Raw genomic sequence first — 23161 nt, 5'->3', positions numbered from 1 at the left:
ATATGTGGGATATCATTGAGCTTTTGATGGAAGGTATAGAAGAAGTCAAAGAGAACGAGATGAATATTCTGACTACTCAGTATGAGGAATTCAAACTTCAACCCGGAGAAACACCATCTTCACTCTTTGAGAAATATACAAGACTGTTAAGCGAATCAAAGTTACAAGGGAAATTTTATCTAGTACGAGAGTCTAACAGATTGTTTATGCTGACTCTACCAGTTCATTTGGAACAAAAGAATACATCAATCAGGGAAAGAGCTGATTTTATTACCATGTCTCTGGATGTGATTTATGGAAAGCTAAGAACCCATTAACTGGAACAAGAGCAGAGAGCTATTATCTATGCACCTGGTTTTATTGACAATAAGAGTACGATACTTGCAAAAACAACTGCACTTGTAGTTCGTGAACCTGAAACCCAAGAAGTCAAGGTTCCACCCTCCTCAACAATCAAGGAAATTGTTGTAGCTGAGATTGCTCATGGTGAGATGGAGGATGAAAGTGATTTTTACATTCAGGAAGAACTTGAACAGTTGGAGGATAAATCTATAGCATACATGGCTGCAAAATTTAGTCATGTTAGATTCAGAAGGAAACCCAATCATAAACTAAGGGGTTCATCAGGGAGATTTCAGAAAGGAAGCTACTCATCAGGGTCAAGCTCCAGAGGAGGCTACAAATCAAGTTGGGTAAACAAGAGCAAAACAAGATGTTATAACTGCAATGAGTTGGGGCACTTTGTATCTGATTGCAGAAAGCCCAAGGCAGCAAAAGGAAAAGATTCCTATAAAAAGGACACTTATGAAGATCTGAAGAGGCGGAATGAGAATCTTAAACAGAAGCTAAATGCTTATGTGGTTAAGGAAAAAGGAAGAACATACATTGCTGAAGCAAAAAGATGGGATAATACTGATTCGGATGAAGAGGAAGAGTATGTGAATCTAGCTCTTATGGCAGACTCTGCAGAGGAATCACCACAATCATCTCAGGTTCCTGCACTTAGCACTATTTATATGTTTGTGTCTGAATACAAATCTATTGTGCATGAACTTACTTTGAATTGTATAATATTCATACAAGCATGCTTGCATATAAACTTGAAAATGATAAGTTAGTTCTTAAAACTGAGAGTTTAACCTCTAGATATGAAGAACTAGAATATCCTGTAGTTGGCTTAGAAGACCTTAAACAAAACAATGAATATCTAGAGAATAAGGTTAAGTGCAACTCAGATATAGAAGCCATTCCTAGAACCCAAATTGCTGATTTAGAAAAGAAGTTACAGGCTTTTTAAGAATGCAACTTTGACTCAGAAGGAGATAATAGATAGTCAAAGATTTAAATCTAAGACTTCAATAGGACTTGACTATTCTAAGCTGAACAGTAAGAAGCATAGTGGTGCATCCGAGATAAACATGTTTGTCTCAAAAAAGGTACCATATGTTATTAAGGATGATGTATCTCCGTTGTTCATTGAGTTTGTTTCAGAACCTTTGGATGAAGTAAGTTAGCTAATCAATGAGGAATTGATTGCTGAAGACAGAGAGAAAGAGAAGGTAGAGGAATCCTAAGACTCCTAAGGCTCCAGCTAGTAAATCTAAATCCAGAGCTGACCTAGGTAATAAGGTGGGTAGGAAAGAACCTGACACTCTTACGAAACCAGACTCAATAGATAACTCCAAGACTGGTGAGAGTGTTAAGGTTAAGGCAAAGAAGAATAGAAATGGCAAGGTTTGTGTAAATAGGAAATCTGATTTTGCAACTTCCTCATCTGCATCTAGAAAGTTATGTAATAATTGCAATTCTGCTGCACACCTTACACATGCATGCAGAAAAGCTAAAGTATAATCTGTTGCAACTTCTAGTGTGCATGTCATGCCTAACATGCCTAGTTTTCATGAGCCCTGTGGCGTAGTTGGTTGTATGCCATGTACATTTGTTACCATGTATGAATATTTTAAAGCTTTTCATGCAACTGCTAGCACTTGCACTGACACTAAGACAAGCATGAGTAATGAGCACACACGGGCCAAGACTGTAGCACCTCCTATCTCTAAGTCTGACAAATATGTTGAGACTAACACTGATAAGGAGTCAGTCAAAGTGAAAGCTAAGACTGTTAAGGTTTCATTTATTGATTTTGTTTCTACCCCTAAACCTTCAGGACCCAAGAAAGCTTGGGTACCAAAGTCTTCTTAATCAAATTATGTTTGCAGAGTAAGGTACAAAAGGAAAAGATCATGTGAATTCTGGACAGTGGTTGTTCTAGGCACATGACAGGAGAAAAGTCTCTGCTCAAAGGTAAGATTGAGAAAGCTGGCCCTATAGTTACCTTTGGAGATGACAGCAAAGGATTTACTAAGGGATATGGCAATTTGGAAATTGGGAATTTCATCATTGAAAACATCTCTCTTGTGGAAGGATTGAAGCATAATTTTTTGAGTGTCAATCAGCTTTGTGACAAAGGATACAATGTTGATTTTAGACCAGAAAGATGCTTGATCACTCACAGGAAAGATGAGAAGCTTTCTTTACAAGGAGTAAGGAAAGTTAATATGTTCGTAGCTGACCTAAAGTCTACCTATGATGGAGTAATGAAATGTTTCTATAGCAAAGTGTTAGGGCAAAAAACACACGCTAATAATACACGCAAGTATACGCATTCGCAAGTAATATAGAATACTTTCTAGTTCGTTCCCACAGAGACTCAGACTAATTATGTTCAATTAACACTTACTCATCAATGTATAATTACTTCTCAATGTCAAGACAATAACACGTAGATTTTGATTAACTAATTATTAACTAGAATTAACTACGAGAATTAAACACTTAATTGACACTTGAATTAACAATATTAAACACACATGAGATCATAACTTCATTACTACTTCCTTCAATAGTTATTGTTATTAACCTTAGCATGTAACAGTGATGGAATTAATTGAACAACACGAAACTGATAAAATCCAACTTTCGTTGTACTAATACCATTCTACCAAACATCCACAATTAAGATAGAAGTTGAATAGTCATCAATTATGTTGAGACCCTATATGTCTACAGAATTTGATAACATAACGATTTAAGCACAAGTTATTCTTTTTGATTACACAGGGCAAGTAAAACGTTTAGAGTTACCCACTAATCATGCATATACATACATGAACCTATTCTAGTATGGCAAGTTCTAAATCTCAAGATCTACCGTCGCTTCACAAGAGATTAACACCCTATCTTATATGTTCGCAACGCACATAAGACGAATAAGCACAACCAATACTAGATATCATACAATCATCACACACTAAGGTATTAAACAACTAACTAAAGAATTTCATAGTAAATCCGTTACGACCCCATGATCACGATTAGCCCATGATTGAACTCATCGTCACCATGGGTTCATATGAAAACATGATAATAACACACGAGAATAATTAATAAAACTACTTATATTAAACCAGAGTACGTCACAAGAGTAAACAGGTTCAAAGCAAAGAAAACTAGCATCCACTGTTACAACGAATAAAAGAATCACAAGAAAATATGCTTCCTCTTCGTTGAGATGTGCTAAAACGGTCTTCTTCCTTATCTCCTTGCTCCTTGATTAATACCATGATTCAACACACGTGAAACATCTCTGAAAACTACTTATATAGAAGCCCTACAAAACCCAGCTATCTCAAAAGTTGGAAGTCCAGCCGAACAGGAGTCTAAAAATCAGAATTAAAATTTACGCCCCTGAGCGGCCGCTCAGCAATCCTGAGCGGGCGCCTAGCACCTTTCTGGAAAATTTATTTTTCTGCTCCCGTTCTTCGCTGCATTCTGCTCCTAACTTCCCACTTGCAATGCCAAGCACATACTAAGGCTTATTCTTGATGAAATCTCCCCACAAATGCAAATAATACCCTGAAATGCACAAACACTAGAAAAATGCATCAAATACACAAAATACTTGATTTCAAGACATCAATTCAAGCCATTATAAGACGTTCTAAGTGGTATAAAATGCCACTTATCACACCCCCAAACTTAAATCGATGCTTGTCCTCAAGCGTCACAGACTCAAAAACAAAACAAAAACATGCATGAATGCAATCTATATGAAATGCAGCGATCCCCCTCACTATGACCAAACCAACCAACTTACGACATCTCAACAAATGCAATTAGGAGAATAAAGATCAATCAAATCATGCAATCTAACATACAACCAGAAATGTAGTGTGTGCGGATGCTTAACAGATATGCTTCGAAACTAGATCAATTATCATAACTCGACTATCCTCAAGGTAGTCACATGATTATACGAAGAATAAATTTCTAGGCACAAAATGACTTATAACACTTCAAGATTACTGGAGCTTATTACGGAATCATGCTTTTTATTTAACACACAAACAAATGCTTATTTGACCGTGCAATGAGTGAGGTCCACAAAAGACTTATGCAATGGCATCCATTTAGCGAGCGTTAGGTTAGCGGATCCCAGACTATAAAAGCCTTAGGTCACTAGGCACAAAGTCCCCTAAGAACTTAATAACTCGAATACCAAATAGCCCACTCATGATCAATTATGCATTACTCTTCTTTTTTTTTCTTTTTCTAAGTTTTTTTCTTCTTTTTTTTCTTATTTTTTTTTTCAAATTTCTGAGCAAGTGCATTTCGCTCCATCTTGCTCAACCCTAAACTACTCGCATAAAAATATGAGCCGGCTACTAGCCATTTGACGCCTAGCCACAATTAGCAATGAATTCCAAAATTTTACTCCAAGTGGTTCTTTTCATGCCTTTTATCATTAAGAACCTATTTTAAATTCTAAGCATAATCACTAGATTAACCTCAACAACCATCAAATCATGACAACAATCTAGTCCTTAAACATTCTCTAAGACTTAGTGAAATTACAAGTGTTTCTAGCATGCATTTCAACCTACAAGACTCAACATCACTTTAACGCTATCACTACACTCGCATCAATATCACAAATTAATTGGTAAAGCAACGCAAAAGGGATCATGGTATATGCATGAGCTACATGATAAATCAAACTATATAAAAAAAACTATATGGCAAAAATATGTAATTATATGAACTAAACTATCATGAATATGCAACTACATGACACACACACAAAATATTCCTTAACTACCACCCCCAAACTTAAAATCTTCACTGTCCCTGGTGAAGGTAGTAGAAAGGAACACAGGGTATACCTACTCGGAGAAATCATCATCATCACCCTCAAAGGGTGGAGTATCAGGAGGCGGATACGCAGAGTCCTCACTAAAAATGGGCCACTGGATATCAGCTCCAAGGCCTCTGAAAGCAGTCCCAAGTGCAAGGGTGAGCTCCTGAGCAAACCTGCTCTATGTCTCATACATAGCATCCATCATCCTCGACAGCCTCCTATACTGGCAACAGCCATCCCAGCACCCTCCTAAGCTCTAGAAGAGACTGCCTCATCATGCCCCGATCTAGCCATGGTAGCAGTAGCTGCTGGACGTCCTCCTGGAAGACGATAACCCAGCCCATGCTCCTCGGGCTCTGCACCAGTCCACTCATGCATCGCATTCAGAGTCCCTGAATCAATAGGAGCGGCCGATATCTGCAACTGCTCGTGAGAAGGCCAATGAACTCCCACTGCTCGACAAAGCTTTGTAACAGTAGATGCATAGGGGATGTTCATGTGTTTTGCTCCCCTAAAAAACTTCAGAATTCGACCAGATGAACTCACCAAGGTCCACATAGTACTCCTCATTCAAAATACCCCATAACAACTATGCTCGCTCAACTGTAATCTCATGTGCATGTGAAGTAGGCAGAATATTAGCATAAATACAGGCATTCTATGCACGGGCATACCTATTCATCGTAATCGCCGGAAAAGAACGATACTCGTTAGTCCCAGTCTTGAACTTCCAAACCGTGCCCGACCGACAGAGAGTAGCACAAATCAAATCCAAGTCAAAATCTTCAGCACTCTTCTCGTTCCAATTCTCCTCTGTGGGCTTCCTCTGTCGCTGCCCAATCACACGCTGAATCGCCTCAGGATGATAATACACCGTTAGCCGACGCACAACAGAAAACTCATTCTTTTCAGCCTTTGCGTTCGCATAGAACTCGCGAACCACGCTCATCGGAACCGCCTCTGGTGACTCACAGAAAGAAATCCACCCCTTTTCAGCAATCATCGGCAACAACTCACCATCCCTCCCCGATGGTAAGAATCCCCTCTCCTTCAAAATCGGCTTACCCAGAAGCCTAGTATACTCCTCCTCCGCAGCCCTATCAAACAAACGAGGTCTCACAGCAGTATCCCTCGAAGAGTCAGCAGTAGGAACAGTGATGCCGCTATCAATCATCCTGGATCTCTTGGGTGCCATTGAAACTGAGAAGAAGTATTTAATATTTATGTTTTTGAATATGGGAGAGAGTTTAAGGTTGAAAGTGTATGGGGACTATATGGAATAGTTGTATGTATATATAGGGTAAAGATTAGGGTTAAAATTTGATTAGGAGTGGGGTTGAGGGTTAAAAATGTGGGTTTATGGGAAAATAGCTCATGGGTTGTGGGTTGTGTTTTTATTTTTTGTATTTTCTGATTTTTTTGGGTTTTTATTAGGCTAAAAAAATTTCAGGCAGTCGGGTCCTGAGCGGTCGCTCAGCGGACCTAAATGGGCGCCCAGCTTGCTGAGTGAGCGGGCGCTCTGGGACCTTCTGAAAAAAAAATTCTTGCCCTGGTTTTTCAAATTTTTTTTGTGGTTTTGGATAGGTTACTAACTTTTAAGGGTTCCTATAGTCACAAATCATGGGTTGCCTCCCAAGAAACGCTTCTTTTTTGTCATTAGCTTGACGTAGGGTACCTCGCTCAAGTTGACAATAAAACGGCACTAACCACTTCCCGGTTTGTTGTGTCCCCATAGTAATACTTCAAATGCTGACCATTAACCTTGAATGCTTGGCCCGGATCATTCTCAAAAATCTCCACCACTCCATGTGGAAACACAGTTTTGACAATAAAAGGTCCAGACCACCTTGATTTCAACTTTCCAGGAAAAAGTCGGAGACGAGAGTTGAATAAAAGAACTTGCTGCCCCGGCATAAATGATTTAGGATATAGCTTCCTGTCGTGTTACCTTTTCACTTTTTCCTTGTACATTTTGTTGTTCTCATATGCTTGGAGTCGAAATTCATCAAGTTCATTTAACTGAAGCATTCGCTTCTTCCCAGCTGCACCTAGATCAAGGTTCAACTTCTTCAACGCCCAATAAGCCTTATGCTCAAGCTCCACAGGTAAATGACATCCCTTACCATAAACAAGTTGAAACAGGGACATCCCAAGTGGAGTCTTGTATGCTGTTCAGTAAGCCCAAACAGCTTCATCGAGCTTTAAAGACCAATCCTTCCTTGACGGACAAACAACCTTCTCTAAAATGCGCTTGATCTCTCTATTAGACACTTCTGCTTGACCATTCATTTGCGGATGATAGGCAGTAGCAACACGATGATTCACATTGTAGCGCTACATCATAGAAGTGAACTTACAGTTGCAGAAATGCGACCCCTCATCACTTATGATTACTCATGGCGTTCCAAACCTTGTGAAAATCTGCTTATGAAGAAAATTCAACACTACCTTTGCATCATTCATCGGTAGAGCCTTGACTTCTACCCATTTTGAGACATAATCGACTGCCAGCAAGATGTACTGATTATTACAGGATGAGACAAATGGTGCCATGAAATCGATTCCCCAAACATCAAAGACTTCGACTTCAAGCATCACATTTAACGGCATCTCATCCTTCCTCGTAAGATTCCCCACTCTTTGGCAACGATCACACCTTAAAATGAACTGATGAGCATCCTTAAACAAAGTAGGCCAGAAAAAACTTGCTTGCAGAATACAAGCTGCTGTCTTTTCACCACTATAATGTCCACCATAAACTATAGAATGGCAGTCTCGTAATATCCCCCCGTCTCACAGAATGGGATACATCTCCTGATGATCTGGTCAGCTCCTTGTCTAAACAAATACGGTTCATCCCACATCTACCACTTCGCCTCATACAGAAATTTCTTCTTTTGAGCTGTACTCATATTATGAGGCATTATATTACTGACAAGATAGTTCACAATATCTGCAAACCATGGCTCTTCCTCCTGAACTGCGAACAACTGCTCATCCGGAAAAGATTCGTTGATCAATGTCTTATCATGTGAAGTAGATTTGGAATTCTCCATTCTAGAGAGTTGGTCAGCTACTTGATTCTCAGTACCTTTCGATCCTTGATTTCTAACTCAAATTCCTATAGCAAGAGCACCCAACGAATAAGTCTAGGCTTCGAATCCTTCTTGAAAACCAAATAGTGAATGACCGCATGATCAGTGAACACTGTCACCTTTGTCCCAAACAGATGAGGTCGAAATTTTTCGAAACCACAGACTATAGCCAAGAGCTCCTTCTCAGTAGTGGTGTAATTCATTTGAGCTCCATTAAGAGTCTTACTAGCATAGTAGATCACATGAAAAAGATTAGTCTTGCGCTACCCAAGAACTGCTCCCACCGCATAATCACTCGCATCGCACATCATCTCAAAAGGCTCTGTCCAATCAGGTGCCGCAATAACTGGTACAGTTATCAAACTCTTCTTGAGAGTCTCGAATGCCGCCAAACATTCATCATCAAATTTGAAAGGCACATCCTTCTCGAGCAAGTTGCACAACGGCTTTGATATCTTCGAGAAGTCCTTGATGAAACGCCGATAAAAACCCGCATGACCAAGAAAACTACGGATTCCTTTCACAGAAATAGGTGGCGGAAGATTCTCAATGACGCCCACCTTGGATTTATCCACCTCAAGACCCTTGCTAGAGACCTTATGCCCAAGAATAATGCCTTTGCGCACCATAAAGTGACATTTTCCCCAATTTAGCACCAAATTAGTTTTCACACACCTTTTGAGCACCGCACGAAGATTATTCAAACATTCATCATACGAATGTCCAAAGACGGAGAAGTCGTCCATGAACGCCTCGACATTATTTCCAATCATATCAGAGAATATAGTCATCATACATCTCTGAAAAGTGGCAGGTGTGCCACATAAGCCAAACGAAACTCTGCGGAAAGCAAATGTGCCAAATGGACAAGTGAAGATAGTCTTTTCTTGATCCTCTGATGCAATGCAAATCTGATTATACCCCGAATAGCCATCCAGAAGACAATAATACTCATGACCGACCAACCTGTCAAACATCTGATCAATAAATGAAAGAGGGAAGTGATCCTTCCTCGTGGCTTTGTTCAACTTCCTGTAGTCCATGCATACCCTCTATACCCTCATGTGCTACCACAGTAATACCTTCTTTCTTAGGTACACATTTCACGGGGCTCACCCAAGAACTGTCAGAAATAGGATATATGATTCCTGCATCCAGCCACTTCAAAATTTCTTTCTTCACCACTTCTTTCATAATAAGATTAAGTCATCGTTGTTGCTCAATAGTTGGCTTACTACCTTCTTGTAGCAGAATTTTATGCATGCAGTACGAAGGGCTGATCCCCTTGATATCTGCTATAGTCCATCCAATAGCCGATTTGAATTCTCTCAAAATCCTCAAGAGTTTGTCCTCCTCATTACCTGAAAGGTTAGACGCAATAATAACTGGTAAAGTAGATGCATCACCTAAAAAGGCATACCTCAAGTGTTTAGGCAATGGTTTAAGCTCCAAAGTAGGTGTTTCCTCAATAGATGGTTTGAGCTTTCCTTCAGCATTTTTAAGGTCAGAAGTACCAAGAGATTCAAATGGCATGTCTAGCTTTCGCCTCCAAGGAGAAGCATTTAGATATTGTAGTTGCTCATTTCCATCCTCATCATCACTGTCAAAGTCCCCCACTAAGGCTTTCTCTAATGCGTCAGACATTAGCATATGATCTAGTTATGAAGTAACCGCAGAGTCAATCAAATCCACCTTTAAGCACTCCTCATCTTCTGTAGGGAATTTCATCGCTTTGAACACATTGAATGTCACATCCTGATCCTGCACCCGTATAGTAAGTTCTCCTTTCTGCACATCTATCAAGGTACGGCCTGTAGCCAAGAAAGGTCTCCCCAAAATTATGGGAATCTTCTTATCTTCCTCGAAATCCAGAATAACAAAGTCTGCAGGAAAGAAGAGCTTATCCACCTTTACTAGCACATCCTCCAATATGCCTCGTGGGTATGTAATAAAACGATCAGCCAATTGTAGAGACATGTAGGTGGGCTTTGGATCAGGCAAATTCAACTTTTTGAAGATAGACAACGACATCAGATTGATGCTTGCTCCCAAATCGCACAGGCACTTGTCAAAAGACAACTTGACAAATGTGCAAGGAATGGTGAAGCTACCTGGATCTTTAAGCTTTGGAGATAATTTCTATTGCAGTACGACACTGCACTCTTCCGTCAGAGCAACGGTCTTAAGGTCATCCAGTTTCACTTTCCGTGAAAGAATACCTTTCATGAATTTCGCATAACTAGGCATTTGCTTCAAAGCCTCGGCAAAAGGTATGTTGATGTGAAGTTTGTTGAACACCTCCAGAAACTTACCAAACTGCTTATCCAGTTTTTGTTGTTTCAATCTCTTATGGAAAGGTGGTGGATGATAGAGCTATTTCTCCCCTGTATTACCCTCAGGCAGAGTGTGTTCAACAGTAGTCTTCCTTGGTTCCGCCGCTTTCTCCTTTTGCTTCTCTTCTTCGCCAACTTCAGTTTCTCCGTCTTTTGCTTTTTCAGCATCAGCAACTTTTCCAGACCTTAAGGTAATAGCCTTGACTTGCTCTTTAGTTTCCTTTCTTCCTGGAACTTCAGTATCACTGGGAAGTGTGCCAGGTTGACGATTGAGCACTGTATTGGCTATTTGACCAATTTGATTTTCCAAGGTCTTGATAGAAACAGCTTGACTTTTGCACAACAGCTTGAGTTCCTCGAAATCAGCACTAGAAGGTGGAGCTGTACCTCCTTGTTGAGGATATGATTGCCTTTGAGCATAATGTTGTGGTTGCTGGAATCCAGGTGGATTAAACTATTTACTTATGCCTTGCTGATATGGTTGCTGAATAGCATTTTGATTATTGCTCCAGCTAAAATTGGGATGATTTCTGTTGTTAGGATGATAGGTAGCTGGCACAGGCTGCTACGGTCGCTGATAATTGTTCACATACTGAACAGATTCATTGACAAGAGAACACCGATCCGTAGCATGAGAACCTGCACAAAGTTCACAGACCATAGCTATCTGATTTACTCCATAGGTAGCTAGAGAATCAACCTTCAAAGACAGCGCTTGGAGCTGCGCTGCAATAGCTGTAGCTGCATCAACTTCCAGAATACCCTTTACCTTCCCAGGAATCATCCTTTGAGTTGGGTTTTGATGCTCATTTGCAGCCATAGTCTCAATAAGATTATAAGCCTCAGTATAGCTTCTGGCCCACAAGGCGCCTCCAGCTGCTGTATCGAGCATGGGCCGAGATTGGGCCCCCAAACCATTATAGAAACCAGTGATCACCATCCAATCAGGCATACCATGATGTGGACACTTTCTCAATATCTCCTTGTAGCACTCTCACGCTTCGCACATAGATTCTGTAGGCTGCTGCGCAAACTAAGTAAGAGCACTCCTCATAGCTGCAGTCTTCGCCATTGGATAGAACTTTACCAGAAACTTTTGCGCAAGATCTTGCCAAGTAGTGATGGACCTAGCTGGTTCAGAATGTAACCAGTCCTTAGCTTTATCCATCAGAGAGAATGGAAAAAGCCTCAGCTTGATAGCCTCATCAGTCACACCATTATATTTGAAGGTACTACAGATCTCGAAAAAATTCCTGATGTGGATGTTGGGGTCTTCAGTAGCAGCACCTCCAAAAGAAACAGAATTCTGCACCATCTGAATAGTGCCCGGCTTGATTTCAAAAGTGTTAGCCTGAATAGCCGGATGAAGGATGCTTGACTGAATGTCATTAATTTTAGGCCGAGAAAAGTCCATAAGAGCTGGATCTTCCGGAACTATACGATCACCCATGATTACTAGTTCTTTCTGCTCGTTCTCGTTATCCGAATCTTCAAAATCTATCTTCTCCGGAATATCAAGAACTTCGTCCGTCTCCTCAGCCGTATCTAAAGTCCTCTTGCGAGTACGAGAACATGTTTGCATAAACGCTCGCTAAAGTACCTGAAACACAATCGGAAACAATAAGTAACACATCTTAATCAATGAGTCCTAATGACCACTGATGGTAAGTACATAAACTAAGCAAATACGCCGAGTCCCCGGCATTGGCGCCAAAAACTTATTAGGGCAGAAAACACGCGCTAATAATACATACAAGTATACGCGTTCGTAAGTAATATAGAATACTTTCTAGTTCATTCCCACAGAGACTCAGACTAATTATGTTCAATTAACACTTACTCATCAATGTATAATTACTTCTCAATGTCAAGACAATAGCACGTAGATTTTGATTAACTAATTATTAACTAGAATTAACTACGAGAATCAAACACTTAATTAACACTTGAATTAACAATATTAAACACACATGAGATCATAACTTCATTACTACTTCCTTCAATAGTTATTGTTATTACCTTAGCATGTAACAGTGATGAAATTAATCGAACAACACGAACCTGATAAAAGCCAACTTTCGTTGTACTAATACCATTCTACCAAACATCCACAATTAAGATAGAAGTTGAATAGTCATCAATTATGTTGAGACCCTATATGTCTACAGAATTTGACAACATAACGATTTAAGCACAAGTTATTCCTTTTGATAACACAGGGCAAGTAAAACGGTTAGAGTTACCCACTAATCATGCATATACATAAATGAACCTATGCTAGCATGGCAAGTTCTAAATCTCAAGATCCACCATCGCTTCACAAGAGATTAACACCCTATCTTATATGTCCGCGATGCACATAAGATGAATAAGCACAACCAATACTAGATATCATACAATCATCACACACTAAGATATTAAATAACTAACTAAAGAATTCCATAGTAAATTTGTTACGACTCCATGATCACGATTAGCCCATGATTGAACTCATCATCACCATGGGTTCATATGAAAACATGATAATAACACACGAGAATAATTAATAAAAGTACTTATATTAAACCAGAGTATGTCACAAGAGTAAATAGGTTCAAAGCAAAGAAAACTAGCATCCTCTGTTACAATGAATAAAAGAATCACAAGAAAATATGCTTCCTCTTCGTTGCGATGTGCTAAAACGGTCTTCTTCCTTATCTCCTTGCTCCTTGATTAATACCACGATTCAACACACATTAAACGTCTCTAAAAACTACTTATATAGAAGCCCTACAAAACCCACCTATCTCAGAAGTTGGAAGTCCTGTCGAACCAGGAGTCTAAAAATTATAATTAAAATTTACGCCCCTGAGCGGCCGCTCAACAATCCTGAGCGGGCGTTCAGCTTCCTGAGCGGGCGCCTAGCACCTTTCTGGAAAATTTATTTTTCTGCTCCCGTTCTTCACTGCATTCTGCTCCTAACTTCCCACTTGCAATGCCAAGCACATACTAAGGCTTATTCTTGATAAAATCTCCCCATAAATGCAAGTAATACCCTGAAATGCACATACACTAGAAAAACACATCAAATACACAAAATACTTGATTTTAAGACATCAATTCAAGCCATTATAAGACATTCTAAGTGGTATAAAATGCCACTTATCACACCCCCAAACTTAAATCGATGTTTGTCCTCAAGCGTCACAGACTCAAAAATAAAACAAAAACATGCATGAATGCAATCTATATGAAATGCAGCGATCCCCCTCACTATGAACAAACCAACCAACTTACGACATCTCAACAAATGCAATTAGGCGAATAAAGATCAATCAAATCATGTAATCTAACATACATCCAGAAACATGGTTTGTGCGGATGCTTAACAGATATGCTTCGAAACTAGATCAATTATCATAACTCGACTATCCTCAAGGCAATCACATGATTATACGAAGAATAAATTTTCTTTGCACAAAATGACTTATAACTCTTCAAGATTACTGGAGCTTATTACGGAATCATGCTTTTTATTTAACACACAAACAAATGCTTATTTGACCGTGCAATGAGTGAGGTCCACAAAAGCCTAGCTGAGCGGGCGCCCAACACCTTTCTGGAAAATTCATTTTTCTGCTCCCGTTCTTCGCTGCATTCTGCTCCTAACTTCCCACTTGCCAAGCACATACTAAGGCTTATTCTTGATGAAATCTCCCCACAAATGCAAGTAATACCCTGAAATGCACAAACACTAGAAAAATGCATCAAATACACAAAATACTTGATTTCAAGACATCAATTCAAGCCATTATAAGACGTTCTAAGTGGTATAAAATACCACTTATCACAAAGCTTCATCTAAACAAAGTTCGCTATGGCACAAGAAGCTCCCGCACTTGAACTTCAAGACAATGAACTCTCTGGTTAAGAGAGAATTGGTGAGCGGACTACCACAGATGGAATTTTGTCAAGAAGGACTCTGTGAAGCATGTGAAAAGGGGAAATCAAAGAAAGCATCACATAGAAGCAAGGAAATGACAAGCATAACTGAACCTCTTCAGTTAATTCACATGGATTTATTTGGTACAGTGAATGTGCTATCACTATCAAGGAAAAGATATGCTTTAGAGATAGTCGATGATTACTCCAAGTACACATGGGTATTGTTCTTGCAATCAAACGATGAAGCACCACAGTTGATAGTTGATTATATAAAGAAGATTGAGATGGAAAAGAAATTACCTGTCAGAAAGATCAGATCAGATAATGGGACAGAATTCAAGAATGCATTTCTAAATGAAATCTATACAGAGAAAGGTATTTTGAGATAGTACTCAGCCCCAAGAACTCCACAATAAAATGGAGTAGTAGAAAGGAACAATCGAACCTTGGTTGAAGCAACAAGGACTATGCTAAGTGAATCAAGACTTCCTACCTATTTCTGGGCTAAAGCTGTTAACACATCGTGTAACCCTCAAAATCGTACCCTGATTAATAAATGTTAGGAATATGTTGTGAACTTGATGATAAATTGAACAAAACACCTTAGTAGATTTAACTAAGTGTTTTTGTAGCTCTCGACGGATGAACTTTATAGTCCCGACGGATGAACTTTATAGTCCCGATGGATGACCACTGAACATCCAGCGAGAGTGTAGCTTATGTAATAAGTCTTGTAGCACATTTCTGCAAACGATAATGTGTTAGTTGAGTAGATATTGTAGGATCCTTTAAGTCATGTTGACTACTAGATTGATATGCAGAATAGGTTGGCTAATTGTAAATATAAGATGTCTTGTAATTTTGTATAAGTGAAATAGAGTCAAGTGGCGGAAAGGCTCCTGACAGATAATCAACATGACTCCTGACGGATGACTAACATAGTCCTGACGGATGATCATAATTCAAAAGAGCAGTTTACAGTGAGAACACAGTCACATCAATCAGGTGTTTGCAAATGGAATGTGGCAGCCTAATTGTAGGATTTAGAGAACAAAGAAGCATTACTATTTCCATGCAATTATGAAGATATTCAAAGATGCTGGATAGAGTAATGAAGTAGCATGAAATTAGACTAGAAACAATTTTGTTTTACTTGTTTGTCTTTTTATCATGTAACTTGGAAGTATATAAACCAAGTGTAGCAAGTAGAACAAACAAGTAAGTTAGCAAGCATTATTTTCAGAGAGATAAACAAAGTTATATTTGTTAAGCATTTCTCTGTAATTCTGTAAGTTCACTTGTAAGCAGCTGTGTGCTACTCAAGCATCAAAGAGTTCTCATCTTTATATATATATATATATATATATATCTGGTGGATAAGTTCAAATCCACCAGAAAGTTTTAAAGCCTTGTGTTTTATTACTTTGTGTTTTAATTTCTATTTCACTTTCATTCCGCACTTATTGTAAAATCAAATACAATTATATATTAAGTAAGAACATCCTTAAAATCAGAAAAAGAAGCCAGAATAACATTCAACCCCCTCTTCTGTAATTCTTGTTAAATTGATTGAGAATAACAATTGGTATTAGAGCAAGCTCTTGATGTCATACCCCAAATTTAACAAAAGAAACTATACGAATAATCACAATAGTTAACAAAAGGAAATAAATACATTCGAATCCAAGATCTAACAGTTTAGGGTTTCGAACAACCAAACACTATTAACTATTACAACCTGATTTCAATACCGAGTCCTCACACAAAACGATCACTATACTACCTGAGCTCTAATATACGAATCGGCATCACAAGTCTTACGGGTGGCCTGCTTGAATCTAACCATATCTGCTAGCTGAAATATCAGGGTGAAAGCAAGTAGTGAGCCAAATGCTCAACAAGTGCTATATAATACATAAACAAGAATGAAAGAATAACCACGGAAATGAAAGATCCAATAATATAGTAACAAGAGATAAACTTTTAGGGTGATGGCATCATTTATTTGTAACAAATATTTAAAAACCATTTCTTTATCAAAAACCATTTTATGACGCTACGGATTACAGCCGGTGATCAGCCGGGAAGTAATTCCGAACCTCGCTGGGTTCTAGAACATTAATGGGATCTCTAGGCAACTTTTAAGCTGATAAATTAAGAGCGGAAAGGACTTGCGTCTCAGTCCAGATCCACTATTGAAAGAAAACATGCATCCCCCTTTGGGACTGAAAATCCACTTTTAACATTTCATTTTAAAAACTGATGCAAAGTGACGGTGAAATTCTTAGAAAGTGAACATCTTTATCAGGGATTCTAGGTCAACTTCGAAGCACATGGAGTAGGTTCAATCAGTTTTAAGGCCATGATCAACTAAACTGATATCTTATCAACGGGTATTGCAAAGTTTCTATTCCCAAGGAATCTGATCACTAAACATAAAGGTATTAACCAAATAATCAGGGTTACATTGAGTTCATGACATTAACTCAGGGTGCAAGAACTAAAGTTGCGAGTTGTAACTACATAGGGTTGGCTTTAGATAGATCAGCAATTTAATATTTAAAGAGATTACAATATTAAACAAGATTTTTAAGGACTTGGTAATGAAGTTTAACAGGGTTATTGAAAAGAGCTAGGTCAAACTAGGTTCAATGTAGTGGTTCCAGATAAGACATAGGTATTAGAATATAAAGGAGGTAAGCATCAATTCAAAGTATAACAGGATATCATGGTTTAGGGGTAAAAATAGAATTATCAAGCAATCATGAAAAACGTTAAGGAATAACTGACTTTTAGGTGTCAAGATAAGGATATTGAGTATAACTTATACAGGGTTCAGCATCACAATTACTTTGGTAGACTAGCATGGTATGAGTTTTGAGTTACTTGCATAGCAATCTTCAAGTAAAGTTAAACTACTTGCTTTAGATACTTGAGGGTTCATGGCACTTGCATATAATACGAAAGATAGAATGAAAAACACTTGGATCATGTATATATGGATATCAAGGTGATTTAGAATACTTGCATCATATATAAAAGTTGGGTTAGCACACACTTGCAGTGTAAACAAAAAGGAAGGTTGAAACACTTGCCTTGAGAAAGGCTTGACTTGACTGGCAGGTAGGAGCAACTAGGAGCTTTACTCGACTTTAATGGAAAGTTTACCCTCGTCTCGTGAGCCTACATAAAATAATAATAAACTCATTATAATATATTCTCACCAACTCAACCTAATTATAAAATGAAATTAGGGACATTGGCACTTAGGCCTATATACACATACATGCTTACAATTACCTTATAAGCATAATAGTTCACATAGCCACATATGCTCACATAACACATTTAAGTACATAATATTATATCAACACATTATATTGCATCACTAAGCTTGGATGATCTCACTCCACTTACTCAAGTCACTTAATTATGCTAAACTAGTCAAAACTCCTAATATTGACCTCATAACTCGAAGTGCCTTTCCTAAACCATCAAGTTCCTATTGACCCTGACCTAAGACCTACACTCTACTGACCTCATACTATCTTACAACTATGATGGTCAACCTAGGCCTCACTCATAAGTGCTCTAAAACTAAATGTTAAGTGAATGTGCTCATTATAGTGATTTCAGGATGACATCAATGGTTTCTTGAGTACAGTTGACACCCTTACACCTCAAGTTTACCTCCCAAACTTCTAAACTAGACTCTTCTGATCATAAGGTAACTCCCAAACTTGGTGTGACTCAAAGGCCTAGCTTGGGCCTCCCTAGGACTAAGCTTAAAGTCCATGGTTCCCTTATTTTCTAGACAGAAAAGTGTCCTATTTTGCACTAACTTGTGACACATGATTCTAACTCAATTCCTATGAACTATGGCTGGAAAAATACCTATGACACTCCCTCTAACTAGGGCCAACCAAGGCCTAATAAGGGCCTACCCATGACATGGTCAAAACTCCTCATTTCTAGGTTGCAGTCAAACTGTCCCCTGCGGAACAGATTTAATGTTTTCACTCGTGCACCTAACCAAACAACCTACAAACCTCTAATTAACATCTAAAATCTGAAATATACTCCTATTACTAGCTTCTGGTGGATTGGGACTCAAAGTTCATTAAAATGACAAGGTCATATCTCACCCTAAACCTCATGATACCAAACTAAAAATTTGCAGAATCTAATGTACCATTTCCACCATATTTCCCACTTGACAAGCCAAACCAAACATCAACCAAAACCCAAAATAAACCTCAACCAAGGAAACCGACTGAACTAACACTCCCACACACAATATTGGCTTAGTGGAGATCACCCTTACCTAAAGTGCAATATAGCAAAATAAGAGTCAAAATAATACACTAAATATAAGTCATCGCAATTTCGAGAATAACAACTCAAATCCTCCATATATATACGAATCAAAATCACATAACAAAGAGCACAAATCGTAGTTAATATCTTAACTCAACTGAAATTAGAGTTTATTAACAAAAATCAATCCAAATGATGAAGAACTTTCGAAAATCATGAGTTGAACCTATACATGCATGTTCTCGAACTTACAAGCCAAAAACAATATGGTTTCCATATAAATTTCATCATAAAATCAACATGCAAGCCTAGCGTTAGCCATAACTAATATGATCACTTAGCATGCAAAGAGTTTTATCAAGTTTTTATTTCCAAATCCATGCTATTATCACATAAACATATAAAAATCAAACAAAGCAACAAGAACACCATCCATTCGGCTCCTAACAAGTCATGGCCGAATGGATTAGGGTGAAAACAACATTTGCACAAGAGTGACACACTCATGTCTAGCCATTCTCAACCCCATGTTAATATATCTCATGGTGAAAACCTTAGATTCACAAGAATCAAAGGTGTTCACTTTGAGTTTAACAAAACACTACCATGCAAGATTAAAAAATAGATTTTTCATCATAAACTCTTTGGATTATAAATGAACAATATATGGGAAGTGAGATTAATTAATGGAGGGTGGATGTTTGAATGAAAAATGAAGGAGAATGGGGGTGGGGGCTTCGGCCGAGAGAGGGAGAAGTGGGGAGAGAGTGGAGTGGAGTGAAGTGAGAATGAGGTGAGGTTGAGTGTTTTTACTAGCTTTTGGTTATTCAAATAATAATATTCAAAGGTATGTAGTCAGTGGAGTTAAATTTTACTATTCTATCCTTTTTCCACTACTAGCAAGATTTGCATGCAAGGTTATTTATGTACTTTGGCTAGTGAAGTAGTAGTTAGTGGTGTTGGAATTTCCAAGTTTGCCCTTATCTTGTGTTGAAAGTACAATGCATGCATGGGCAACTAAGTAAATTGTAAATTAAAAATTAACTAATCTATATAAAATAATTTCTACAAATATAACTACACTTCCATAAATCACAAAATATATATCATAAAATAGCTTATGATTTTAGAAATTTAATGATATAAAATTTGAAATGTTTTTTGTTAAAAGATTTTTAAAAATCGATTTTTCCTATAGAATGAAATACTTTTGATTATCATTTAAAAATACTAAATAATAAGATCTTCCTTTCGAAATTTTTTGTATAAACTAATACATTACACACTTAGTTTATGGGCACTCAACATATAGATCACCCTCATTTATAATTCTACACAATTTAAATCTCAAATATAAACACATAATTATAAATAAGATTTAGAAATACCGGTCGTAACACTTGAAGTACAAAGAGTGTAAAGATCACAACAATCTACAAGATGAACAGAAAAGATGTTGGAGTAAAGATTCCATTTCTGGAAAAAGACAACTATCACCATTGGAAGGTGAAAATGCACCTGCATCTCCTATCTGAAGATGAAGCATATGTGGACTGCATTGAGAAAGGTCCCCATATACCTATGAGAGTTGCTACAGGAAATGAAGCATCAGTCCCAAAGTCACAAGCAGAATGGTCAGATCTAGATAAAGAACAAGTTCAAAAGGATAAAAAGCCCATGAACATTTTATTTAATGGTGTTGAGAGTGACATGTTTGACAACATCAGAAATTGCAAGAATGCTAAGGATGTCTGGGATACAATTGAAGTTATATATGATGGAACTGAGCAAGTAAGGGAGAACAAGATGCAACTCTTGATTCAGCAATATGAGCATTTCCATAGTGAAGAAGGTGAGTCACTCACTAACATTTTCAGTATATTCCAAAAACTACTGAATGCTCTAAAACTACATGGAAGGGTCTATCAAACAAAAGACTCAAACCTCAAATTCCTTAGATCTCTGCCAAGTCAAACAGAAACATAGAGCAGCCAAGTCAAACAGAAACATGGTTGATAAGTCTAAATTTAAATGTTTCAAATGTGGCTTGGCAGGTCATTTTGCTAGGGAGTGTAGAAAGCCTGATTCCGGTAAAAAGAAGTTTGAGGCTATTGATTATGAGCAGAAATACTTTGAGTTGCTCAAGCAAAAGGAAAGGGCTTTCATTACACAAGAAAATTACTGGGCTGCAAATGGATTGGAAGAGGATGAAGATACAAGCTATGTCAATATAGTACTTATGGCCAAATCAGATGAAACAGAAACTAGTTCATCAAGCAATCATGTAATCACAACAAACCTAGCACATTTATCTAAAGCTGAGTGTAATGATGCCATAAATGACATGTCTACTGAACTATATCACCTGCGTGTTACACTTAAGTCTCTCACCAAAGAAAACAGTAAAATTAAATAGAACAATATGTTTTTGAGTGAAAGAAACAATGTGCTAGAGACTCAATTTATTGAGTTTGAAAAATTGAAATTAGAATGCAAGATTGCTAAGGAAGAACTAACTGAATCCTTAAAGAAAGAGGAGATTTTAAGAAAGCAACTTGAACATGAAGTGATTAAGTCATGGAAATCATCTAGAGATGTCCATGCTCAAATCACAAAAGTTCAAGGTATAGAATCTTTCTGTGATGCAGCCTGGAAAAAGAACAAGGAGAAGCTTGATTCCAATTCGGTTGAAGGACTTTTGACTGATGTGGATTCGACTGATGATGAAAATTATCCGTCGAATAATCAAAAGGATTATCCGTCGAGAGACAATGATCGACATTCATTGAGTATAAGTAAACCAGTTAGCAAAGCTAAACTAGCTAAGTTAAATGATAAATATGGATCAGTTTCTAAGAACTTTGTTCCGGGAGAAACAAGTCAAGTGAATAAAAACAAAAGAGTGAATGTAGGTCATCTGTCTATCAAGCAATTAAATGAAAGATTGGAGAAAATTGAAGTGAAAGCAGAGTCAAAAAGGAAAAACAATAGAAATGGGAAAATAGGAATTAACAAACATAACAACTACACACCTGATAAATATGCACCAAGAAAAATCTGTGTTAAGTGTGGTAGTGTTAATCATTTATCTGTTAATTGCAAACTTGTTATGCCTGCTCTTATGTCTACACCACCTTCATTTCCTAACATGCCTACAATGCCTGTTAATGTTTTTCCTGCACAGAATCTAAATGCTCAATTTGCTAATATGCCATTTGCACCTTATCCTTATTATGCTACATTTAGTATGCCTCAAATGCCATTTAGCATGCCTTACTGGAATAACATGTTTGCACACAGCATGCCTTTTCATGTTAATCAAAATGTGCATGATAATTATGCTTCTGTGAATGGTTTCAAAGGTGTTGGGAACCACGGACTTAGGGTGTTACTACGCTTTACGATAAAGATTACGAAAAGAGGATTACCTTGTTAATGGTTGATTCCACGCTCTTCTATTGTATTCCCAAATTCCCTTGAGCGAAGTGTGGCCTCCGTCTTTTCAAGTTATCCTCTCTTCTTGCTCCTTGGTGGCTACAATATGTTTTCACACAATTCCAAGCAAGAAGAGAATAAGAATATATATAGGCTACAATAGGGACCATGGATAATTAGGTTGGGCCTTCTAATTACATCTTGAGCCTAGCCCAATGTAATTAAATATTAATTCAATCCACTAAAGAATTAATATTTGCACTACCTTTCCTAATACCGTAATTTAATTAATTCGGTTCCAATATTATTTGCTTATTAAATTCCCCATGTTTAAAATATCATATGTCCATTAATTAAATAAATTACTGATAATTTATTTAATTAATATCTTTTATCCTTGATCATCCACTCAACCTTTATTTAATTATGCCAGAATAAATTCCACCTGCAGGGTTTCACATAATTAAATCTTTTTGAGCTTTCAAGGGGACATCATTAACCCGAATATTATCAGGACATGGATTCCTTCAATAAATAATATCCACCATGTATATAATTGCATCACCCAAAATATAATGATATAATTCAAAAGAATTATTTCATATATAAATCAAAGCATGTAAATAATATACACGTGTCAATTACTATTTCTGGATTAAGAACCTAAGCATTAATAATAATATAGAATCTTAGTTCTCCTTCTTAATCAGTATTAAGGGAATAATTCTAAATTTGATCCTGTTCAATATACACAAAGTATACTAGTATTATTTATTAGTCAATATAAACTAATCTAAATAATACTACAGCCATACCAGTGGATTTTCCAACACCACCTGTGCTGTGAACCTTATTATATT

At 37.6% G+C, this 23161-nt stretch overlaps 1 non-coding gene across 1 annotated transcript; it reads left to right on the top strand.

Annotated features, from left to right (window-relative positions):
- Positions 1 to 11575: 11575 nt before the first annotated feature.
- LOC141680381 (small nucleolar RNA R71) lies at positions 11576 to 11682 on the top strand. The gene has a single exon (XR_012558321.1). It is a non-coding gene; the product is annotated as a small nucleolar RNA R71 (small nucleolar RNA).
- Positions 11683 to 23161: the final 11479 nt, after the last annotated feature.

Source organism: Apium graveolens, chromosome 1, assembly GCF_009905375.1.
Source record: "Apium graveolens cultivar Ventura chromosome 1, ASM990537v1, whole genome shotgun sequence".
Taxonomy (NCBI): Eukaryota; Viridiplantae; Streptophyta; class Magnoliopsida; order Apiales; family Apiaceae; genus Apium; species Apium graveolens.
This window is presented reverse-complemented; position numbering and strand designations above follow the sequence as displayed.